This window comes from Leucopleurus acutus, assembly GCF_964270905.1.
Source record: "Leucopleurus acutus genome assembly, chromosome: 21".
Classification (NCBI taxonomy): Eukaryota; Metazoa; Chordata; class Mammalia; order Artiodactyla; family Delphinidae; genus Leucopleurus; species Leucopleurus acutus.
The window spans coordinates 25551997-25577053 of record NC_139163.1 but is presented as its reverse complement, the minus strand read 5'-3'; the positions used below and the strand labels follow the sequence as shown (position 1 = coordinate 25577053).

Genomic DNA, 25057 nt, shown 5'->3' with positions numbered 1-25057 from the left:
GCAGTAGTTGAGAATCCGCCTGCCAATGCAGGGGACACGTAGGTTCGATCCTTGGTCCAGGAAGATCCCACGTGCCACAGAGCAACTAAGCCCGTGCGCCACAACTACTGAGCCCGCACGACACAACTACTGAAGCCCACGCGCCTAGAGCCCATGCTCCGCAACAAGAGAAGCCACCGCAATAAGAGCCCTGAAATTATTCTGGAATTTCAGGGGGTTTTGTTTGTTTTTTTGTTTTTGTTTTTTAAATACAGCCCACAACAAAGAGTAGCCCCGGCTTGCCACAAGTAGAGAAAGCCCACAGTAGAGAAAGCCCAGCAAGGAAGACCCAATGCAGCCAAAAATTAAAAAAAATTAATTTAAAAAAACCCCAAAAAGCAAACGCTGAATGCTATTTTTGCTTTTTACCTTTTATCGTAAAAGCGAAAATCCTCTTCAGATTTCTTTCTATTAGATAAAATAGGTACTAATGCAGGTTTTTCGTAAAAGCAAAGTGGCTTAGAGAGAACTTTTGAAAATTGGAGGATACCTGCACTCACTCTCATAGTATTTTAAAGAACGAAACACCTCTCTCTCTCTTTAATCTCTTGAGAAAGAAAGAACACTCCCAAGTTGGCAGCTCACACTGCTCAGAGTGAAATACAGTGGTCTGTGGGTGCCGGAATCATGCCTGGAAATACTGTCCCCAATACACTCATGTATAACATCAGCTGTAAGTACAGCTTGTGTCTGGTCCTCAGTCCTACTTGGAATGTTTGAGATGATTGCCTACTAGGGATCTCTTTACAACTATGAAATAGTAGACTTTTCATCAACAATTATTTCATAATTTATATACATAGATAGGCTTGATAAGGAAGAGACCAATTTCTAATGGCCAGGGAGTTTTAGGAAAGAAGAAGAAGAAATACTCCCAAAGACTTACTAGTGCATAGTAATCCAATATCTAGAGCTGAGATCTGACAGAAAAGTTCATAGATGTCAAGGATTCTAAGAAAATATGTTTACACAGTTTTCTTGGGTCACATTTTTGGCTTCAAACTTTATTTCACGGTTTTCAGGAATTCTGTCTTCACAGTGAATCAGTAAATGGTCAACATTTAAGACACGCCACTCTTCTGAAATCAATCAAAGTTCAAGTAGAACATTCTTAGTCAAGTGTTGAGTCATGCTGACTAAGAGGCAATGGTGCAGGGAGGTGGGAGAGAGGATTGAGGCCCTCACAGAAGTCACTTGATTAACAATAGCTTCATTCTAGGACTGGAGAGCTCTCTAGGTCCAGGAGTCAGAGTTCCTAACCAATGGGAGAGACAGAAGCTTGAACAGCCCCCTTTATTTCAGTGGGAGAAAAATCTCTGGAATGTTATTTGCATAACTGTGACCTCAATTCAATACAACATGTCCAAGCAGGTAAGACAGAATCCACTATACTGGAGGTCGAAGTCTCAAGGGTATACTTTTAACATTTCCATTACAGAAATTCTTATCATGGAATAATGTTCTCATCTACACAAGGTGAGACTATAAGGTAATGTGATTCATTTAACAAAAACAACAAGCATAACAGAATGCATGCAATGAGATGAATGTGGGCTCTTGTCTTTGGAGAATAGATTTGAATTTTGGAAACAGCCAAAATGTCAGTAGCTTGGAGGTAGGGCAAGGGAGAACTCTTAAAAAGCTGAATAATTGGGAAGATTGAAGTTGCAGTGCGCAATCTCTTTTTTCAAACAGGAGCTTCTTTTGGTTTTCACAAAGACCTTCCCTGCCTGAGGTAAGGTAGCTTGAGACAGAGAGCTGTTATTTGTGATATGGTCATGTGTGGACATTCCATGAGAAAGAATGCACAACTTGGAGAGTCAACTTGATAGACCTTGAAAAGACTTAATACATGATAATTGCATAGACTAATTGAGAATGTCTATATCTAAAGAATTGAGATTTTGAGTCACGTGCCGTTATAAGGAATTCCAAGGATCCACTGAATTTATCCTATTTATTCTGGAATTTCAGTTTTCTTTGTTTGTTTGTTTTTGTTTTTATTAGTACAGCCCAATAGTCTAGGTATATGTTCTGAGATTGTTTCTTAATGTGAAATTTGCCTTATTCTTTGCATTTAGGATAATTGGATTTGGCTTATAAGAAACATGAGAAAAGAAGATTTACAAGCAACCTATGCTAGATTTAAGATCTTCTACAGAGAATTGACTTAATGTGGTCTCCATCTTCTCCACTGACAGAATCCCATGATTTGGACTAGCGCAAAATGAGAGAATTGGATTAGATGTAAAAGGTTTCTAGAAAAAACTCTGAGTCTTCCGCCCTGATGATCTATGAGTAGGAAATGTGATAATATAGCAGCCTACCCAGAGAGCTTTATTCCATGCTGCCTATTTTCAGAAGGAATAATGACTTCCCAACTGGAGAGTCACCATGTTCATCACTTACAGAGGCTGGGTACTTGGCAATCTCGACCAAAATATTAGCTAAGGATACCTGGGTAATAAAGGAAAGCCTTCCTTATTGATATTTGCAAATTACAACAAGTCTTGATGTGGCTTTGAGTTATATATCACCTATATGATCTATTGTAATTAGCTACATATATGACATATAACTGTACATATGACACCTATGCATACGACAGATATGTGTGGATGTATATTACCTATATGAAAGAATATTTGGAAAATTTTCTTTTCAAGAAAGTATTTCTGTAGATTTGGAGACAATTTTCTTGCTCCACAATTGTGTATTTCTCCTCTTATTCAAAATACTCTTCCGTGTAAGAAAGTGACCAAGGGGACTTCCCTGGCAGTCCAGTGGTTAAGACTCTGTGCTTTCACGGCAGGGGGTGTGGGTTCGATCCCTAGTCAGGGAATTAAGATCCTGCATGCCGCACAAACGCGGCCAACACAGAAAAGAAGAAGAAAAAAAGAAAGTGACTAAAATGCAATTGTCTTCCTTATCAAAGGAAATTAGATTATTTATATTATAAGTCTCCCTCTCTCCACCAAGTCAAACAATATTAGTCTCCCGTTTCATCCTAAAACAAAAAGCCTTCAGGAGCAGGGGTGAAGGGGCCACAGGAAAGAGGTACACTGGAAAGAACCCTGAAATGTGGGACCCATTTCCACCTTTGCCCTGGAGCAGCTGTGTACCTTTGGGCAAACCATGTGACCTCTTAGGGCTTCAGCTTCCTGGTCTGTAGAATGTAGAGTTGAACCAGAGAGTTTCTTAGGCATGTGTGCACAGAAGAATCACGTGTGTCTACCCAGTGTGCACAGAAGAATCACCTACAGTCTTCGAAAGAGATGAGTTCCTTGAAATAGGTAATGGTGTTTTAAACCCAGAGCTTACCACAGGATGACACATAGTTAAGGTTGCCAGATTTAGCAAATAAAAACACAGGATGTTCAGTTAAATTTGGATTTCAAATAAATGATGAATACATTTTTAACATGAGTATGTCCCAAATATTTATCTGGCAACCTGACACATAAAGGAAGTCAAAGTTTGTTCATGTGATGAACTTACATCACCAAGCCTCTACCGGTGGGAATTTTAGATAAAGAATGGGAAGTGGTAGGGGATGTGTGTTTCAGTAGTTTTTCGGTCATACCACATGGGGAGTCTCTTGCTTTTTTTTTTTCAAGCTTTATCAGCCTTGATTAGAGTACTTTTTCAACCTTCAACAAGAACTATGTCAACTGGAATGCTTTAGGCTGTGAGTAAAGTATACCTCAATTAAAATAGTTCAAGCAATAAGGAAATTTATGGATTTACTTAACAAGAGGTCTGGAGCTGAGATGAAGCCATCAAGGACCCAGGTGTTTCCATCTTCTTTCTGCTGGGACATCCTAGGTGTGTTGGCTTTCACCTTCAGGACATTAGAGGGGAAAAGGAAAAACAGTATATATATATATATATATATATATATATATATTTTTGGCCATGCCATGTGGTTTGTGGGACCTTAGTTCCCCGACCAGGGATCAAACCCATGCCCCCAGCAGTGGAAACAGGTGGAGTCCTAACTACTGGACTGCCAGGGAAGTCCCTATACATGTACCTTTTTTTTTTTTTTTTTCGATACGCGGGCCTCTCACTGTTGTGGCCTCTCCGATTGCGGAGCACAGGCTCCGGACGCGCAGGCTCAGCGGCCATGGCTCACGGGCACAGCCGTTCCGCGGCATGTGGGATCTTCCCGGACCGGGGCACGAACCCGTGTCCCCTGCATTGGCAGGCGGACTCTCAACCACTGCGCCACCAGGGAAGCCCCATGTACCTTTTTAACTGAAGGGAAAGGAAAACATTTCTAAGGGCTTTCTATCTCCAGAATACTTCCCGTTCAAACACATTGGCCAGAATTGGGTCACATGCCCGTGCACTAGCCCAAAGGGAGGCTGGAATGCAAATTTCAGATGTTTTCACTCTTCCTGGTAGGAGGCAGTTTCTGTAAGTAATGAAGGAAATGGTTGGAAATAAATATTGTGGAGGCAACTGAGTGTCATCCCTAACCATCACATCTGGGATAAGCCTCTTCTTTTTTTTTTAAGCCTTTTCTTTTCAATGACTCCGACACACTGATGGATTCTTGCCTGGTGGGCCACTCTGAAGGAGTGGGGAATGCCTCACAGTTTTAGGTGTTGTTCTTTTGAAGGCCTTTATGCATTAAACCCTGACCCAAAACAAAGACACATTTATGTTGGTCCCAACGTAGCCCTTTAAATGTGTTCTTTAGCCAGAATGATTAGAACTTCAAATTTCACAATCACTTTCCTTTCTGCACAGAAAAATATTTTTTTAAACTTGAAGAATACTTTTTCTTTTACCCATTATTCACTTCAATTTTTCATGCCAAGCTTATGGCACAATATCCCGCTGAGTATACGCACAACAATCTTCGAAATGGCAGAATCCTCATTTCAGAGGGGACTTTCTTTCAGTTGGATTTCATCCAAATGTACTTTCATTCTTAAGTATGCTATTAGAAGGAAGGTAAAACAGATAATGATTTTCTTTTGATGCTCAAGATTGCCCAAGATTTTTAAAGCGCTCTGCACACTGATTTTAACCTCTCATCACTTCGATCAGGTGAAGCAGGCCAACGTGCAGTGTTTCAGTGTGGGGAATACTTAACTAGTCTCAAGACCTGCAAAAGAGGTTTGGCCCTGATTTGCACACAATGTTATATACTTTTGTTCACCTTGTAAATGGGGCCTGTAACTGGGGTAAATTCTTTCACAATGTTCCTAAAGCACAGATATTAAAGTGCATTTTCTCAAAGCTTACATAAAATTCCAAGTGGTGTACAAAATAAGTTTTAAATGCTACATATGGAGAAAAGAGAAGAGAAAGAAAATTAGTATTTAATGAATAGCTTTGCTATTCAAGACATGATGCTTAAATGTCTGACATCTTTACATTTATATTATCTTGAAAACAACTTTTTGAGTTATTTTACAGGCTATTGATTCATCCAAGGTTATACAATCTAATGAACATCAGAGACAGAATGAGAATTACTGCCAAAGACTATTCCTGCAAAGGAAGCGATGTGGAGTTTTTACAAACACACACTTGATAAGGTAGTTTTTTCTTAGTCTTTGCCTGTTTATTAAAATAGAATTTCTGTTTAGGATTGAGTTGCAGAACAAACTTTAAATCCAAAACAGCACTCTCATGATCATTAGCAGGATCTCCAATCAGAGATATTTTCTTCAGAAAGATTTGTACATTTTCTCCTGCCCACTGGTAAGGATAGGCACGTCCTCTGGAACTCAATGCATTACACCTTCCAAGCATAGCAAATCAATCATTAATTATTCTCAGGAAGAGTGTTCAAAGTTCTCTTCCTTCTTTGGGTGATATGATACAACATGAAAAACAAAACAAAAACCCTGGGTACTTAGTCCTTAGGTAGTACCTGATCAAATACCCCGTTTGTTACAGGTCCTGCAACTTCTACACTGTTCCATCACTTCCCAAGATAAAAAGGGGGGTAGGGGCTTCCCTGGTGGCGCAGTGGTTGAGAGTCCGCCTGCCGATGCAGGGGACACGGGTTCGTGCCCCGGTCCGGGAAGATCCCACACGACGCGGAGCGGCTGCGCCCGTGAGCCATGGCCGCTGAGCCTGCGCGTCCGGAGCCTGTGCCCTGCAGTAGGAGAGGCCACAGCAGTGAGAGGCCCGGGTACCGCAAAAAAAAAAAAAAAAAAAAAAAAAAGGCGGGGGGGAAGACTATGGATTTCTGTACTGAGGGAACTTTTCTGAGCTAACTAAGTAAATCTGAATTGTAGCACAAAATAGCAGTGTTAAAATCTTGAGCTGTATGTTAGTTCTTCAAAAAGGCTTTGAGGTATGCATGAGTTTATAGTGACTGCGAAAAGTTGTTGGACTGTTTTTTTTCAGAGAGAGCAGCCACTGGGGTACATTTTTGTCCTTTTGGGCCTGGCAGGCTGGGAGCAGAGTACAGACAAAGGCACTGGGGCATATGGGCCTGTTATGGCCTGGAATTCAGGCTCTCCGGGTGGTAACTGAATGGGTATGCCAGGGTGTGTAGGGACTGGACTGATCCTCCCAGAACTGAGAGAAGGGCCCTTGGGATGTGGAAGCAACGCAAGTGTTGGACATGGCACTGGTGCGGGAGAGGGGTCACGCAGTGGGTGTGAGATTGGGTGTGCTGGCCTGGGGTCACCCTTCGGGCAGGGCGTGGTGAAGCTTGTGGGCCCTGGCTGTTGACTGAGAAGCTGGATGCCAAGGGCTGGGAGAACTGAAAGGCCCGTGAAGGTGTGACTGCCATCAGCCTCAGCCCTGGGAGACACGGAAGAGTCCAAGGTGAGTCCTGCGGCGAGGCAATGAGGGGGCAGGTCTGGGGCTCCCATTCAGGAATACATGGTCAGCTGCAGCCACTCCTGGCTGTCCACCTGGATTTGTCCGGTGCCACGTCTGTCAAGAGGTTTGAAGGCACAGAGATCTGACGAGTCTGACCAGACAGCTGATGAAGCTGTCAATATCCATGTTCCCTCCCCCATCTGAGTAGCGTCCGATGATCCTGTCGTAGAGATGCTCATTCAGGCGGAACCCTGCTGCCTCAAAGGTTCCTGGGGAGTTCACCGCTGCCCATGGTCCCCGAACGGTCAACGTCAAACTGTTTGCCACATTTTGATGTCGCTCCACAAGCACTAGAATTCCTCGAAGCCCAGCTTGCTGGTCGTGTCACTACCCATCACGGTCACCATGATGCAACAGGATTCAATGCTAAAACCGTCAGTCTTCAGACCGGGAGGTCGGGTCACGACTCGGTTGAGAATGTTCGTGAATTCTGTGGCACTGACCCTCTAGCCAGCTGGGCCAAGACTCTCCGGCACTGCCGGACCTCCTCACTCTGATTGGCCCGGATGATGGCGTAACGGGTGCGTGGGGCGGGGCTCTGGGTGTAACGCGCAGGCGCCTCACGGGCGACGCTAGTAACCCGGCCGGGAAACGCCGGCCGCGCTGCGGCTGGCCGTGCCGCCAGCACCCCTGCCCTTGGCCCTGCTGTCCTCTGTACCACCCTCCCCACCCCAGCCACCGTCTCCCCCTGACCCCAACCAGGGTCCCCCCCTTCTTCCCCCTTCCCCCTCCCGCTCCTTCAAGAACGAGTTAACCAGGACCGTGGCTGTGACTCAAGATTACGCCTCAATCACACGCTCGCCGGTCTGCTCACCTGTGCGGCCTCCCTAGCGTTGGACTTCGGGGGAAGGCTGCTTGAGAAAACTCTAGAAAATTAAGCAACAAACTCCAGTTATCTCCAGAAAAAAGAAGAAAGGAAAACTTTAAAGGTAAAAAAAAATTAAGCCAGTAAAAAATTTGCTGCCTAAAGGTTCTTTTACGAGGCCTGTGGGTTTTCATCTTTCCGTATGCCAATAACTTAGACATAGTGTTTAATTTGCTGCTTTATGGTAGAAAATTCCTTGATTCAACAATGATTTGTTCAATAATAACTTCTTCAACAACTTTGTGGTGAATACCAGACGTGGATATGGGGGCAAAATAGAACTGTAAACTGGGATAAAAGACGGAAGATGCCACTGCAAAAAACAGCCAGGTACCAAAATTCAAGAAAAAAGATAGGAATTAATTCTAAGGGATTTATTCTTCAGCGCGACCCATGAATGCCGGGTCATCCATATAATGTCCCACCCACTTATTGTACAAACTGAACAGTGAGGCCTAAGGTCCTTGAAAATTCTCCTCACTTAAAAATAAATGCGTCTACCTTTGTTGCACATTTAACAGTGTGCAAAGAACCTGTGAGAAACGTGTTTTTGAATAGAGCTAATAATAACAAGGAGTATTAAAAAGTGTGATATCGGTCCTTTAAAATTGTTTTAAGTCAAAGATCATCTGCTAGCATATGGATTTCAACTTTGCTACCCTAAAGAGATGGCTTCAGATTACAGTGTTTAAAAAATTTAGTTTACTCTCTGAACTCCAATTTAATATTAACTTTCGCTTAGAGAAATGTCTTTTGAAATCTAACCTGAGCTAAAGGAAAACTTCCGCTGACAATTCCTTTTGGCGGGGAACCATTCTTTGCCACTCTCAGTGTTCCCCACCTTGATCCTTCTGGTGTCTATTTCTGTTTTGTTTCTGAACTCAGAGAGGGTCAGAGTATGATCCGTTCTTCCTCTAAAACCCCAGCATCACCTAGAATTGCAGACCAGGCAGGCGTACAGCAGACCTGCCCACACATGCCATCAGTGTCAGGCAGACTCAGACCAGAGAGATCCTTCTCTGATCGTGGAGAGAGATCATGAAAAGTGTGTAAAAACTAGGCTTGTACCCTGGTTCATTACAGTGTCACCTTGGCTTACACAACTAAAAGAAGAGGTTCCCTGATGGCTCATGAAACCCGGAGGAAACCTGACCTTAAAAATGCTAAACATATGGATTACAATTGAACACCATATTGTCCCAATATTCGGAAAAGTGATGAAAGATTTTCAGTTTTAATCCCAGTGTTGGTCTCCTGAAGACACATAGAGTTTCAAATAGTGCAGGCCTCATCCCTGAATTTTTTTACATGAACTTTTAGCCAAACAGCTGGTAAACAGGTTTCCTTGAATTCATTCAAATATCTCATTATCTTTTGAAAGTTTCCCTTTGAACGTTCATTTCTCTGCTAGTCTAACTTCTTATCACTAATTTCTTCAATGGGTATAAGGATCATACTCCTTGCTCCTACAATATTATGCAGATCTATAACACTCCTAAAATGAAAACCATAGTGCTAGACTTGCTGTCATAATTGTCATAAAAAGACTAATATAGTCTCTCTCTAATTTAAAACAAGATACTAATATATTTTAAGGATTCTAGAAAAGAGGCATTGCTATTTTCACTCATTGTTACTGACCAGTCTTCTTAGAGTTTTAAGTCTTGCATCTGTTTTCTCCATGTTTTCTTAACTGAAATATATCCTATTAAAACTGGGAAGCAGGGTTCCCTGGTGGCGCAGTGGTTGAGAGCCCGCCTGCCGATGCAGGGGACACGGGTTCGTGCCCTGGTCCGGGAAGATCCCACGTGCCGTGGAGCGGCTGGGCCCGTGAGCCATGACGGCTGAGCCTGCGTGTCCGGAGCCTGTGCTCCGCGACAGGAGGGGCCGCGGCAGTGAGAGGCCTGCGTACCGCAAAAAAAACAAAAAAACAAAAAAACTGGGAAGCAACCATCCTAGGTTAAGATTTCAATACATGTTTCTCTCTTTTCCTTGCCAATGTATTTCTCTGATTGTCCCTTATTTCCCATAGCATTTAATACCCATATAATGCAAAAAGATCACCATGTTACCTAATGGATTTGTACATGTACATATGGTACATATCTTGAAACAGCTTTTAATTTTATATAGCTGTGCAGTCAGCTGCTGGTTTCTACTGCTTCTAGAAACCTTGCCAGACCATCTGCAGACCTCTAATACTTCTGACCAGAGGGTAACTGGCAGGAATTAAATGTTACGACCGTATTCAGCAAAATTTCATGATTCCAATGCCCTAACTCAGAAGCAATACTAACTGGCCTTCAGAAAGAGACAGAGGTTAGCAAGACCTCTACGTTAACTACAGTAATGCTTCTCTGAGTCAGCAAATATTATTGACACGAGTAGCAGAACTCAGACCCTACACAAATATCAATCATCAGCTGGTCAGAATAATAGGACTGGGTATGTGGACAATAGCAGAAAGATGTTCTAGATGCTGGGCATACCTTCTTGGAATCAGGAGGAATTATTGTGACTGGCTTTGGGAACACAGCAAATTATAGGATCAGGCTAACTAATTGCAGCTTTAAGGAATCCCCACTAGCAGAAGATACTCACTAAACCAGGGGTCCTCAACCCCCGGGCCATGGACCAGTACTGGTGTGCGGCCTGTTAGGAGCCGGGCCGCACAGCAGGGGGCGAGTGAGCTGCTGCATCTGCCGCTCCCCATGGCTCCCCATCGCTCGCATTGCCACCTGAACCATCCCCACCCCCACCGGTCTTCCACGAGACCGGTCCCTGGTGCCAAAAAGGTTGGGGACCTCTGGGCTAGACTGAAGGAAACAAGCTAGTTTAGCTGAGCTTCTGTGTAGCAGGTGACCTGAAGGTGAGGGTGTGCAGGACACCCGTGAAACCTTGTAGACCAGTTTTTTTTTTTTTTTTTTTAAATCCAGTGGTTTTCTTTCTCTCTTTTTTTTTAACATTTTATTTACTTATTTATTTTTTGGCTGCACGGTGTGTTAGTTGCAGCACGCGGGCTCCTCTCTAGTTGTGGTGCGCAGGTTCCAGGGCGTGTGGGCTCTGTAGTTTGCAGCAGGCGGGCTCTCTAGTTGAGGCGCTAGAAATCAGTAGTTGCAGCACGCCGCCTTACTTGCCCCACGACATGTTGTGGGATCTTAGTTCCCCGACCAGGGATCGAACCCGAGTCCCCTGCATTGGAAGGCGGATTCTTGACCACTGGACCACCAGGGAAGTCCCTGCACACCCGTGTTGATGCAGCTAATCTGAAAATGGTTGTCCCCTTCCTCCTCAATAATCCACTCCAAAGTGACATGACTTATGTATCATCACAGATTCATAGTTAACTCCTACAATTCTTTATTCCTGTCCTCTAACCATTTAGTTATCACGTATAATGATTACATCACTTGCTTCCTTGTATAGCGCCCCCCATAAAGGGATGTTTTGGGGGAAAGGGCGCACATACGCCATGCACACGTGCTGCTGTGTTTGTTGTTTCAGGGGGAGTCTAAAGTTGTTGCATTAGTCAGAAGGGAACTTCACACTTTTATTTTGTGGGTGGAGTGGTAGACAGAGTGAAATGTGGAGGTATGCATGACAGGAAGGAAAGGAAAATGGACAGCGAATGCGTTCCTCATTCTATGAGACTGTGAGGTAGCTGATGTTTGGAAAGTTCAAGTTCAAATTCCAGAGATTGGTGGTTATATGTAGAGATGTAGGTATATGGAGACACATAGCATTGGCCTAGCCTTCTTTGTTTTTGAAAATCAACTTTATTGAGATATCATTTACGTACAATGTAATGCATCCATTTAAAATGCACAACTCAGTGTGTACACATGTGGAACTACTGCCACAATCAAGATGGAGAATATTTCTATCGTTCTCCCAAATTTCTCCTTGCTTCTTTGTTGTCCCTCCCTTCTTCTACTTTGGCCCCAATCAAAACAGAGCTGCTTTTTGGTCACAGATTTTTTTAATTTTCTAGACTTTTATATAAATGGAATCATACTCTTATGTCTGGCATCGTACACGCAACATAATGATGTTGACATTTATTCATTTTGTTGTGTATTTAGCAGTTTGTTTCTTTTTATTGTTGAATAATATTCCACCATGTGCATGTATCACTTTCTGTTTATCCATAACCTGCCGGTGAACATCTGGATTGGTTTTGATTTTTGATTGTTGTGCATAAAGCTGCTATGGATGATTTCCAATTTAGGGTTATTGTGTGCAAAACTGTTATAAATGCTTGTGTACAAGTCTTTGTGTGGACATATGTTTTCATTTCTTTTGTGTATATACTTGGGAGTGGAACATCTGGGTCATATGTTTCACTTTTTCAGAAATTACCAAAAGGTTTTTTTCTGAATGATTGAGCCATATAATATTCCCAGAAGGGGTGTATGAGGATTCCAGTCGCTGAGCATCCTCACCTCCATTTGGTTTTGTCCATTTTAATTATAGCCATTCTAATGGGTGCATGGTGGAATCTCACGGTAGTTTTAATTTCCATTTCCCTGGTGACTAGTGTCATTTACATCTTTTCATGCAACTTGTATACTGTCATTAGTGAAGTGTCTGTTCAATTCTTTCACTCATTTTTTAATTGGATTGTTTGTCTTTTTATTATTGCATTGTAAGTGTTCTTTAAATAGTCTGGATACAAGTCCTTTGTTAAATATATGCTTTGCAAACATTTTTTACATTCTCTTGGTTGTCTTTTCATTTTCTTGACAATGTCTTTTAAAGACCCCAATTTTTAAAAATTAATTAATTAATTAATTAATTTATGGCTGCATTAGGTCTTCATTGCTGCATGCCAGCTTTCTTTAGTTGCATCAAGTGGGGGCTACTCTTCATTGTGGTGAGCAGGCTTCTCATTGTGGTGGCTTCTCTTGTTGTGGATGACGGGCTCTAGGCACATGGGCTTCAGTAGTTGTGGCACTCGGGCTCAGTAGTTGTGGCGCATAGGCTTAGTTGCTCCACGGCACGTGGGATCTTCCCGGACCAGGGCTCGAACCTGTGTCCCCTGAACTGGCAAGCGGATTCTTAACCACTGCACCACCAGGGAAGCGCTAAAGACCCAAATTTTTATTTTGATAAAGTAACTTACTGGCATTTTCTTTTATAGCTCATGGTTTTTCTCTCCTATTTAAGGAATCTTCACAAAACCCAAGGTCACTAAAATTTCTCCATTGTTTTCTTCTAGAAATTTTATAGTACTAGGCTTCACATTTAGGTCTATGATCATTTCAAGTTAATTTTTGTGTATAGTTTGAGTTGACACTTTTTTTTTGTATATGGATATCCAGTCATTCCAGTACCATTAGACATATATGTGTGGATCTCTTTCTGGACTCTGTTCTGTTTCATTGTTCCTTTTGTCTGTCTTTCTGTCAATACTGCACTATCTCGATTTTTGTAGATAGCATAAGTTCTTCTTACACTATCAAGGTCCATCTTGTTCTTCTTTTTCCAAATTGTTTTGGCTATTCTAGAGCTGTCACCTTTCCAAATAAAATTTAGAATGAGCTTGTCAATTTCAGGGAGAATACTGGCTGGGATTTTGACTGGGGTTACTTTGAATCCCTCAGTCAATTTGAGTAGAATTGAAATCTTAACAGTTGAATCTTTCAACGAACCTATGAATTTTAACGTACTATGAATCGGAACCTTCCAATAAACCTATGAACATGGATGATTTCTCCATGTATGTGATTCTTCCTTAATTTCTTTGAGCAATGTTCTATAATTTTCAGTGACGAGTTCTCACATATCTCTTGTTAAATATATTCCTAAATATTGTTTGTTTTTAGGTACCCTTGCAAATCGAATTTTTATTATTTAATTTTCTGGTTGTTTACTGCTGGCGTACAGAATGCAATTAACTTCTGGATGCTTCACTTTGTACTCTCCCACCTTGCTAAGTTTACATATTAATTCTAGTAGCTGTCATGTAGATTTCCTTGAGGTTTTCAGCACAAATACTCACGCCATCTGTAAATAGAGTCCAATTTTCTTCTTCCTTTCTTTGCTTTTGATATTTATTTTGGTTTCTTTTTTTTTCTTACTTCCATTTTATTGTTTTGTACTCAATTTTTGCCCTCGTTGCTCACTGGGGATAACCCACTGCTACGTTAAAATCCCTGATCTGGGGAAATTTAGCAGAGATCTCAAACTAAGGCAGGAATAGGGCCAGGAAAAGAGCTGATGGATTCAAGAAGAAACAAAAAAAAGACACTGTGAAGAAATATAGTTAGCTAGAGGCAAGCCTGCAGTTTTAGCTTTGCTCTGCTGCTGCTGTTGCTGGTCACATCGAGGTCCTTTTGAGCTGGTTGGAAAGAAGGAGAAAATGTGTGAGAGCTGTGAGTAGATGGGTCTTAGCTGTGGCTGGAAAACTCTGTGGACGTTAGGAACTCCTAGGATTTTCAAGTGAGGAGGCCAGTATCAGTCATAGGCCAACATGCCAGTCAGATCCCAGTTCCCCCTCCCGTGCACATCCACCCACTGAGTCTCTGCCTCAGTTTCTGGATCCTTCCCAGAGACCTTTCCTTCTTCCCCTAGCAAAAGCTCTCAGGAAATATCTGAGCCCCTTTCTGTGATTAAATTCTGCCCCATCCCCACACCTCACCCGCTGTTACGTTTTAACAAGGTGTATCCGAAGATGTTTTAAGTCCCGAACAATGACAGCACAAACACAACAGCAAAACATGTAAAGGAAGAAAATAGCATTTATTGAACATCTACGAACCCTATGATGCCCCATGGTTATTATTTAATCATAATAAGGTCTAAAATAGGATTTGTGTCCTCATTATAGATTAAAGGACTGGGGTTTAAGAGGTTCAGCCTTCTGTTCAAGGTCATATAAAAATTGGAGAATAAATTTGAACCTCAATCTGAGTTTAAGTATAGGCCTTTTCCACTGCACTCATCTGACCCTTCCATATTACTGAACACTTTGTGTAATATATTTGCTGACTTATCACTGACTCTACTATACTAGATTGTACATTTCTTGTCTGCAGGAGTGCACTCACCATTATACACCCAACCTCCAGCACAGGGCACGGCAAATAGTAGTTATACAGTGCCAGCTTGTTGAATTGATTTAAATACCAAGAGAACAATGTGTCTACTTGCTTTATTTATTCATTCATTAAACAAATACTTTTTTGTGGTTAGACACATAGATCTAGAGTGGAAGTCACATAAGCAAATAAGCAATTAATTCTACACAGTGTTACAAGCAATGATACAGGACAAATAAAATATTGAGGAAACACAGAAAAGAGATACCCAGAATGGCCTTGGGATGTCAGCAAAGTCTCCCTGAAGGAGGAGGGATATTTTGACGTTTGATGTCGAGAATGATGCGTTGTGAAAGAAGGAAGATAATCCAGACAGAGAAGGCAGTCATGTGCAAGGTTGGGAGTGAGAGAGAGTGTGACACAGTCAAGAAAATGTCAATAGCTCAGTGTGGTTGGGACATAGAAGGTGAGACATGGAATGATGAGAGATGAGGGCAGACAATGAAACAGGTGTCAACTATGAGAAGATTATCATGTTCTGTTAAGGCTTTATCCCAAGGGAGCCACTGAAGGGATATAATCTGCAGATGGCAGAATCTGATTTCTTATTTAGAAAGACCATCCTGGCTGACTTCTTTGTGGAAAATGATGGGGGTGGGGCAGGACACCATTCGGTAAAGAATCGCTGAATTCTAGGTGAAAGATGATTGTGGTCGAAACAAAGATAAAGAGTATGGGATTGGGGAAAGTGGGTAGATTTGAGAGACAACAAAAGTAAAATGAATAGGATTTGGAGACTGATTAATTTGGGAGTAATGGAGAAAGGATTGATGAGGATGTCTTAGGTTTGGGGTTTGGGGAAATGGTGGACAGCCAGGCCATTTATGAGCTCTTGAACCCAGGTGAGGTATTCGTGTGAAGAAGAATACCTCCAATAAATATCATCCCAGATGGTGTACCGGAACCTTAAAATCATCATAATTGTTTCAGTAAATTATTAGCCTCCCCCTCTCCAGCTAACTCGCCACATCTCTCTATAACACCATCATTTTCCGAGTCAATTAGGCTGCAAACCTCTTGAGCACCGTTGTTTCCTCCTCTCCTCAGCCATCCCTACACTTTCAATTAGTCGCCGAGGCCTGCTTGTCATCCTCATCAATGTCTCTTGAGTTTGCCCTGTCCTTCCCTTCCCACTGTCATAACTGCAGTCTGAGCCCTTATCACTTCATGCCGGAACTACCTCTTAGCTTGAGTAGTTTCCTAACCCGTCTTCATACCTCCAGTTGCTCCCCAGTGCAGTCCATCTGGGACCCCATGGCCAGAATGATTTTCTTTGTACGCTGCTTCCGTCACCTCTCCCAGCTCAGACTGAAGGAGAGCTTGCCTTGAGCTCGGACTAAAGGAGAGTGGCCCCAGCAGACTGCAGGCTAGGAAGAGAAAGGAGGCCCCTGTTCACTTCCTGGTCCCTCCTGCTTCACTGCAGTTGTAGTAGTGGCGCCATCATCTGCTGCAGAAGCACCTGCACCTTCTGCCACGGCTTCAACGCTTCAGGCTCCGGGAGTGCCACTCCCTCTGTGTGTTCTCTCAGGCTCCAGGGTGGTGACAGATCACTGCTGTCGCTCCTCCCAGCATGTCAGCATCCCTCGTGGTTCCCTTCACCCTGCTTCTTCATTCAGCCTCCTTTGCTTGAACTCTCGTTAATGTGCCACCTGTCTGCCTCATGGACGCTAATTGATGCAAGGCTGTCTGGAAGAGCACCCAGACTAGTCTTTGCCTTCATAGGGGTGCATCTGGGTGCATTGATCTCTCCCATGGCACCAAGCCTGGGGATGGGCCACTAGAAAATCGCTTGTTACCCTAGATGAAGAAAGATTATTCATAAGCTAGACTCAGTTCTTTGTGTGAATACAGGGTTCCTGTTGACAAACCAGACTGCCAGACCTGACCCCTGTTAGCACGGGGCTATTATTGATTATTGCCCAGTGGGCTTGACCCTATACCCCATGGGGTTCCCAACTGATAGTGAAAGATCAAGATGACATAATCTTATTTATTGACGGGTGCCCAATGGATAGACTCAACGGCCTGTCTAAAACCCAGTGGAATATCTCTGCCATCTTCCAGCTCTAAATTCTAAATTCTGGGACTGATACCATTCTTTATGAAGCCAGCATGTTTGTCACTGTCCTAGAGGATGACTCTGGCAGGAGTTATTCCAAGAGGGCTGATGCTTCAACACCGCTACCTTCAGGGTGATTTGGAGGTGACTTGTTCACAGTGCTCTTTCTGTTTAACAAGGGCAATGTTCATTCTCAGAAGTGGAAGAGCCACTAATCGTCTGCTATCATCAAAGAGAAACTCTTACCAGATGCCTTAGCAGAATTTGCTGCTTTGCTGCTTTCTGGAGGCCTCAGAGATTCTTGTTTTAATTATCCTTTCTCCACACATCATGTTTTTGAAATTCCCAACATATTTCCAAGTTATTTTAGCTGGGTATCTTCCCAGCTGATCTTAAAATCAGAGTTCCTACTCTTGGCTTCTTGATGATGCTTACCAGTGGGAAAAAAAAGGGGTGAAAGGATCTCAAGATCTTTTCCCTCAGGAAGTAGTGTAACTATCTCTCGGGGAAGGAGTTTTTTCATTTCAGTGTGAAGTGCAGGGTGCAGAAGGGCCAACACATGCAAATTTGAAGCAAACGTTTCCAGAGCATCAGTCCTTCACACATGCATAAAACAGATCATCCAATGGGAGCAGTACATAAATCACTCAGAAGAGAGTGCCAAAAATTTCCACCGCGTGCCTTCCAGAATTTAAAACCCAAACATGTTAGAGTTCCAAGCCCTTACCTAAAAAATCCTGAAGGGAAAATGAACTGTGAATAACTATGGAGAAAGTAGAAACAATTCACCCACCTGATGGGACCACCTGCTAATCAAAGTTCCCACAGTGTTTCGTATCCAGCTATGAATCAAAACTCTGGAGCTAAGTTTATGGCTTAAAAAGCCAAAGACTCCTGTCATCATCATCACTGTTATTTACCAGTGACTGAGCCAGAATCTGCATGAGTCTCGATGTTTCTTAAAGGATGTTGGTCCATTCGTAAAGGATGTGTCTGATTTGGGGGAGGAGTGTGGCCTGGTTCCAGATGCTGAGGTTAATGGGCAGTGTGGTAAATCACAGTCACAGAAAAGAAAGGCCTTGGAGTGGGTGGACGAGTGTTTTAGTTTCTTAACCCACTGCACACCCACGGAAGACAGAACTTGACATGTGTTAGAAATGTCTAAGAAGAGGTACTTCCACACATTGTTTTAGGAAAGTGTTCTTGTACTAGACACAGTGCTTAGTGCAGAATGTTTCTAAAAAGGATTTATCGAGGTAGATGGGAAATAATTCTTATAGCAAAATGTCTGCCATCTTACATGCAGAAAGTAAGTGGGGCCGAACATGAGGAGCCCCCCAAAAATGGGAAAAAGAGAATGGGTTCAGCTGTCAAACCAATGCCCTGATAGTCTGGCACACAGTCTGGCCCTGAGCTACAAGACTTGGTTCAATGTATTTATGTATCAGTTTGCCATGGCTGCTGTAATGAAACACCCCAACTGGGTGACTTAAAACAACAGACATGTATTGCCTCACAGTACGGGAAGGCAGAAGTCTGAAGTCAGGATGAGAGCAGGGCCATGCTGTCTCTGAAATGTAGAGGGGCCTCCTTCCTTGGCTCTTCCTAGCTTCTGGTGTTTACCTGCAATTGCTTGGTTTCTTGGTTTGCATCACCCCAGTTCCGTGTCTGTTGTTGCATGGTGTTCTCTGTGTGTCTCTTTCTTCACATGGCTGCCTTCTTATGAGGACACCAATCATATTGGATCAGGGGCCCACCCTACTTCAGTATGACCTGACCCTAACTATTACATCTGCAACAATGGACAAGTCACATTTTGAGGTACTGGCAGTTGGGACGTCAACATCTTTTTTTGGAGGGGGAGGACACAAGTCAACATGTAACAACTTTATTGAAATATGGCAGGAATAAGATTTACAAATTAGGAGCTTTCTTCTCTGTTTCTGTTCTCCTTTTTTCTTGCCTTCCTTCCTTCCTTCCTGCCTGCCTGCCTGCCTTCCTTCCTTCCTTCCTTCCTCTTTCCTTCCTTTCTTTCTCTCTCTCTTTCTCCCCCCCTTCTCTCTTTCTTTCTTTTCTTGTTTCCCTAGCCATAGCATCTTGGTGAGGAGTGAAGAACAGAACTAGGAGACACTAAGTTGGTGTACATAAGAAAAGACATGGTGATACCTAGAGAAATACAACTTGAAATGAGAAAGGCGGTCTGCCTGTGTGATGAAGATATCTCACATACAGCATAATGGAATTTTGAAAAAGGAGAAAGAAGATTTAGCAGTGTAACATGCGTGAGGGAGCTAAAGATGATTTTCAGAAGTTGGCTGTGTTGCCAGGAGTAGCCATCCTTTACCACCATTGAGATCACCGAGTCCATAGCTATGTTTCACGTCATGGCTTTGGAGTCACTTCTGTGTTCCATTCAGCTGTGTCACTGTGATGAGCTGGCTCTGTGGAGGGAGGAAACAGGACCAGTTTTGTTCATGCTACATGAAGCCTGAGGGTTAGCCTGCTACATAAATCTGATGGGGAGTCTTTAGCAACGGAGGCACAATAACAAAAGACAGAAGAAAAGTGTGGCAGGGTCCATTCAAGCACAGCCCAAAGGACAAAGAAGCTTGTCTGGTGGATTTTAATATTATGGCTCCTCTGTAATAGACAACTATGTCTTATACTTTCTCAGCTGAGAATTAGTCCTTCACATCACCCAAGGAAGCCCACCTGTTCTGTTCCTATGCTCATTAAACAAACTTCCCACTTCAGTTTATACTACTTAAAGGAGAGAATGTGTTAATTGTATTAACAAAAATATTCACATCCAGAGTTCGGCAGACTTTTTTGTAAAGGGCAAGATTGCAGATATTTTCAGCTTTGCAGGCCACAGCAGCTCTGTGGCCATAACGCAGCTCTGCTGCTCCTGGGGGGGAAGCAGCCCCAGACGATACGTAAGCCTAGGGCCTGGATGTGCTCCAGCGCAACTTACTTTACAAAAACAGGCGTCAGGCGGAGCTGGCCCACAAGCCATTGTTTGCTGACCCTGTTTTAGACCATAGGGCAATATATAGATATATTTTTGCCTTTTTAGTAAAAATTTGAATTTCACTTTTATATGTAAATCTCAGTTTGGTTAATGAGCACTGCCTTTGAGAAACAGTTCCACCTTCTATGTGCTGACAAATTCAAGATTCTGAGTGTGTAAGACCTAGGGTCAGATCTTCCAGCACGGTTAATTCACACGCTCGTTGTTACCTCATAAAGCGTCATGGCAACAGTGTGCTGATTTCTCCTCCAAAATGGATAGGATCTCATGATACAATTTTATTTATTTTATTTTTTTCTTTTGGCCACACCACGCAGCATGTGGGATCTTAGTTCCGTGACCAGGGATCGAACCCGTGCCCCCCTGCAGTGGAAGTGTGGAGTCTTAACCACTGGACCACCTGGGAAGTCCCTCTCATGATACAATTTTATATCAGTGGTTTTCTCTTTTTGTTTTTCCTTCACTCAGTGGGGCCTCAAAGGTCAATGAGACTAGTTTTGTAAAGGAGAGTGTGGGTCTTAGAAATGTGAACTGACTTAGAAATGAAAACTGGAAGCGAGGCTGAGTATCCAGGATTCCCAACCTTAGGTTTGGTTTCCCAGCCTTTGAACTTGGCTGCTAAAAGTTATCACAAAAGCTGGAGACCCGGGACTTAAGTCACCAGACAGCAGTTATATAGTGTTGATGATGGGGATGGTGCGTAAGCCACTGGCTTGGTACAAAGAAGCCAGGAGTACTCATGAGCTCTCAGGACGCCATATAGTTCGTGAGATCTCTTTTAAAAATTTGAAATGCCATTAAACATTTATTATCCATGTATTTATCTAAGCCTGTCTTGAACCTGTCTATGTTTTGGCTCTACAACTAGTTCAGGTAACAAATTCCATGTGTTTACTTGTCTTCTAGACAAGAAGCCCTTCTTGTTGATTTAAAGCTGCTTTTTATTAAAACTGATGGTGATGTCATCAAAAGATGCCCAAGGTGGATTATCCCAGAGAGCTCTTAAAGGGAACACATTCCGAGGGTGTCCTTTGCAAAAAGGGTCTTTGGGTACCTTACATACCACATCACCCCAAAGTAGCAAAGTTATACAGTGGTTTCCCAACATTTTCAGCCACCAAAACTTGCTAAAAAAATCACGTGGGATCTTAGATAAAATTGCTAACAAATGCACTGGTCTACTTGTAGGCCATTTTCCGCAGAGAATTCAACGTCATGTCACACGCTATAATTTTTTTCTTTTAATTTGGCTGCCCCCCACTGGAACATCAGCTCCACGGAGTCAGAGCATTTGTCTGTTTATCCACAGTCACTCAAATAGTCACTGATGCATAGAAGGCATTCAGTAAATGTTGTTAAATAAATGAAGCAGCGTGTGAGGTCCTGAAGCCACACCTGAGCCTGAGGCTTCCTCCGTGATTCCCTTTCTCTCATCGGGTACCAAACTTGGGCGTCCTCCGTGAAGCCCTTCCTGGGGTGTGAGGTGGATTTCGATTGGCATAGAACCTTGCAGTAAAGCTCACACACACTTTATCTTATTGGGGCCTCTCAGTCACCCTAATATGGTGCATATTGTTACCACTCCCAATTTGTAGTTGAGAAAATAGACTCGGAGACCATAATGGACTTGGTCACAGTCACATTGATGGGAAATGTTAAAGCCGTAGAACTGAGACAGCTCCAGATGCACTACACCAGGATTTCAAACTACTTTGCAACTCATAGGAAGGAATTTTTAAGTATAACCCAGAAAATACACACACACACACACACACACACACACACACACACATACAGTTAAAGCAAAGGTTCTACAAAAGAATGCCTCTACTAATGTAATATACGCTGATATTTTTATTCTATTCAATTAAAAAAATTCTAATTGCAACCACAGACTGAAGAACAGCGTTGTCTGGCATCCATATTTTCTTGCATAATTTCCCCTCTCATATCATCTTTTCCCTCCATTTTGAACATGAAGGGATAATTGCTTTCTTCTCCTGCCGGGCTTCCCAGTCTCTACCTGAAGTCAGCGTGTCTGGGAGCGGGAGTCCCCCCAAGCTGGAGTCCGGGGACGCGGAACAGCCAGGACATTGCCTGAAAGGCAGTGGAAAGCTTCTCTGGGGGCACGGGCGGAGAGAGAATCAGATCCGAAAGCCTGGACATCTGGGGCAGGAAACAGTTAAGAGACCACTAGGTGTTCTGAGCTGACGAGACCACCACAATGTTCCTGCAAAGATTAGGCAGAGAGCAGATGTGCAGTAACTCGAGTTCTTCAGAGTAAGATAGCGACGACATAAATTAACCTCGTCCAGGGCCTGACAAAGGGACCACGCGCTTTTGGAAGTCTTCAGAGGGAAGCCATTTTTTATGGGCCCTTCAAGGTTATATACCTTTATCCAACAGAACGAGTTTAATTAGAGCCGCTTGTTTACAGGGAAGGGAAGCGAGCCCAGTAGGGGCTGTCAGGGTGACTGGACAGAAAATAAACGAATGAGCCTGCGAAACAGCCGAGGTCTCCTTGAGTTCTCGTCAGCTGATCAGTTTTCCTTCACCCCTCGAGATGACTTTTGTCTGTTTTCCCGAAACTGCAGAAACAAAGAGGTGAAAGCGTCCCAGACTCCCGATCCTCCGGTTTGGGAGGATTGTGGTCACCATCTCCTTCGCAGCTGCCTTTTCTGAGGGATGGTGAGGCGATGCCACACCCAGCTGCTGGAGGACGGGCCTCCAGGACCACTCACCCGCGCACCAGGAGACGCCCCTTAGGATGTGGCCGAACCTTATCAGTGGGTATTCAACCTGAGGCTTTGAGGAGGGCCTGGCGCTTCAGCTCCCCAAAGATAAATCCTCTACTCAGGGGAGGCCCAGCTGGGGTGGGCTGTGGGCCAGAGATGGCTCTGCTAGGGCTGTGTCCCAGAAGGAGATATGGGATTTGGCTCACCACTGATAAGAGCCTGGGATTCGGAGGCCTGCTAGGAAGTCCTGATCGGATTCCTATGAGAACCTGAGAAAGGGCAGGAGCTGCGCCTGGTGGGCGGCAGAGGGGTTGCTAGAGTCTGGACCAGGTTTCCCTGAACATCCACAGAGTGCCGGGCCCCTGGGGAAGGAACAAGAGGATAGAGTGAGGTTGGGAGTGGGAATAAAGGGGGACAGGAGGGTGCTCCGGCTGAGGGCCCCAGGCTTCTCTGAGCCCCTGGCTGGACAGGCTGGGCTCCGAGGCTGGGAACTGGTCGGGGCAGACGCGGGTCCAGAGCTGTGCTTACCATGCTGCGGGCAGCTGACTGCCACCGCCCCCTTCCAACCGGCCTTCCAGCCCTTCAGGAAGAGATGCAGATTTGCCCAGGCCAGCCCAGGGCTCCCCATAAACTGGTGGATCCCAAACAGAGAACAGCAGAGGCTGTCTCCTCTCAGGTGGGAGAACTGTTTCTTCTTTTTGTTCCCAGGGCCAAGTTTATTCATGGGTGTGGGAGCCTGTGTGGTTGTGGAATCTAAGGACCGTTGAAACAAGTCCCCACCCTAAAACATCCCTTCCAGACTGCCTGAAATGCTACCTATAATTTGAGTTAAATGATGCTATTAAAAAAAAAAAAAAATCAGGGCTTCCCTGGTGGTGCAGTGGTTGGGAGTCCGCCTGCCGATGCAGGGGACGCGGGTTCGTGCCCCAGTCCGGGAAGATCCCACATGCCGCGGAGCGGCTGGGCCCATGAGCCATGGCCACTGAGCCTGCGCGTCCGGAGCCTGTGCTCCGCAATGGGAGAGGCCACAGCAGTGAGAGGCCCGCGTACCGCCAAAAAAACAAAAAACAAAAAACAAATGAGGCCTCAGGGAGATTGAGAGAATTGTAATCATTCGCATCTTCCTACTCACTTTGCTCATCTTCCTCTTAACGTTGGGCTGAGGTCTTCATGGTGGAGGGGATGGAGGACTTTCTGGGGGAGGGACACAGTTTTGAGTCAGAGGCATTGCTGGGAAAGGCAGTCCAGGGGAAAGTCCGCTGTGGGGTCTTTGGTGAATGTGTGTGTTTGCAGGGGGAGGGTGGTCAAGAAGCAGATTTTAGAAAGGAAAGGATCTGGGAGAATCCAGTGAAAGGGGTGAGGATGCGCCGACAGAGCCGTACTGTGCTGACTCAGAAACTGTCCCTAAGGCTTGCCTGGCCCTGCTGTTCCTTCAGCTCCTTGGTCCTGGGGGGCTTGAGTTCCTTCTGTGTGAGATGCTCTTGCCCAGGGCAGGAGCGGAGACCTTTCTGACCTCCAGTCTGAGTCGAGCTGAGACGCTTACCAGCAATTCTGAGCAGACTTTACAATGAGCCCTTCTGTGTAGGGACCACTTCTGAGTCCTGTCTGCGTCATCCCCACCCAGCTTAGGAACATTGAAGACACATAGTAACGTTTGCCCGAAGCTTGATCCACCCAATGGATGGGGTGTGTGCATTTCACACCTGTGTGTGGGCCAGGGCCTCGCTTCTTGCTGTCCCTTCCTCCTGCAGTGCTTCCTCCTCTCCTTCCCATACCGTCAGTAGGCGCCTGCCTTGTCACCCCTCAAGACGCAACTCACATGCCATGTCCTCTTTGTAGCCTTTTCTTTCTGTCTTCCTGTGATTGCGCTTGTGTAAACACCTTGTAATACATGCCACAGTGGATTATCATTGCTGACCTCTTTCTTAATCTTACCCACTTGACGTTGACCTTCTTGAGGTCATTTGTACCATATTTCCAGCTCATAGCACAGTACTTGGCACCTAGCAGGCTCTTAGTAACCTTCCAGTGAATTGATTGGACCTTGTATAAAATTACTTCCAAGGGGCCTCACCAACATTCCCAGAGGTTTTTTAGCCTATGTAGGGCCAGATAAGTACTCAGCAGCAGAGAAAAACCACACCTGGCATGGAATACGAGGAGGTCTGTCTGCTCGTTTCAGTTTGCCACGAAGAGCCAGTTCCCGCTCCTCATTGAGTCAAGTTCCTCTAAGTTCTCGTCTAAACACTTTCTGAACTTGGCCTCTGAAATGGCAGGTGAGTAATTTGGCATATGAAGAGCTGACATGCATTTCTGGGACTGCTGAGTAGTGAAGGGTTTTCAAAAAATAAAAGAGTCTGTACAAGGATTGCA

At 44.1% G+C, this 25057-nt stretch overlaps 1 pseudogene across 1 annotated transcript in view; it reads right to left on the bottom strand.

Annotated features, from left to right (window-relative positions):
- Positions 1 to 6884: 6884 nt before the first annotated feature.
- LOC309977584 (calpain small subunit 1-like) overlaps positions 6885 to 25057 on the bottom strand; it is a 99535-nt pseudogene continuing 81362 nt past the window's right edge. Inside the window, exons 3-4 of the transcript in view lie at positions 23213 to 23315; positions 6885 to 7631 (exon numbers count right to left, since the gene is read on the bottom strand). The product of the transcript in view is annotated as a calpain small subunit 1-like (transcript). The remainder of the gene's footprint in view (positions 7632 to 23212; positions 23316 to 25057) is intronic.